Genomic DNA, 1,093 nt, shown 5'->3' with positions numbered 1-1,093 from the left:
ACCTACAGTATTTTTACAGTCTTTGTTTAACGTTAAAATAAATGTTTATCAAATAAAGTTTAATGTTACAGCTAATCAGGGATCCCTTTAAAGAGGACCAAATGTGTCAGGTGAATTCATGAATCCAAGTACACATAACGCAAGTACTTTAACAGCTAAAAAAGTGGATTTTGCATGATCTGTCACCTGGTCATTTCATAATGAGATGGACGATCGTGTACTTTTGCTTATTGGATCCTTTGTGGGCTCAGATCAAAGTTCTGTTATCTTTCTGTTTCTTGTGATCTTTTGATTGCGTTGCAGTTTCAGTGCTTCCTGTGCCGTTTCTCATTTATCCTCGGTCAGCTTCCTCTGTTTGTTCTCAGCCAGCCACCCTCACCTTTTCCTAATCTAAAATTAGGTCAGCTGTTTCCAATTCTTGTTACCTCTGCTCCACAAAACCAGTCTCCTGTTCATCACTAACTCAGTGGATCATTGTAGTTGCTCCATGCCAGCAATCCTGATTGTTGTACTTCTTTTTTCCCCATGTTTCCTCCATGTTTCTTATTTACGTTTTGCTGCCACACGTCAGCTTTTTGTTTTGTTTAGTTAATGAAAGTATCTTTATTTCTCAAGCTCCTCGTGCACTCTAGGTTCAACCACAACACCAGCTGCTCATCTTGCAAGATGTGTTAACTCTTGGAGTAGCCTTTTTGTTGAGGATGACTCTCAGCTGCACCAACAATTAGCWCAATAAMTGCTAAACTGACTGAGTTGTGGAGATTTTTGTTTTTGCTAAGGATAGCAAMCCTYAAGCCATCTTGAATGGGGTTMAGTCTAAAAGTTAACGTGYAAATTTACTRATTACTTTCTGAGCGAGCCATCCATCCATTATTGTTTCAGAGTCGGGTCAATGGAGCAGCAGTTTGAGAGGTCCAGATCTCTCCTTTCCCGACCACCTCTTCCAGCTCTTCTGGGAGGATTCCAAGGTGTTTCAATTCAATTAAGTTCAGTTTATTTACAGCGGGTGAAATAAGTATTGAACACGTCACCATTTTTCTCAGTAAATATATTACTAGAGGTGCTAATGACAAGAAATTTTCACCAGATGTCG

This window comes from Austrofundulus limnaeus, unplaced genomic scaffold (genome assembly GCF_001266775.1).
Source record: "Austrofundulus limnaeus strain Quisiro unplaced genomic scaffold, Austrofundulus_limnaeus-1.0 Scaffold34, whole genome shotgun sequence".
NCBI classification, from domain to species: Eukaryota; Metazoa; Chordata; class Actinopteri; order Cyprinodontiformes; family Rivulidae; genus Austrofundulus; species Austrofundulus limnaeus.
Note: the sequence above shows the minus strand (reverse complement) of the source record.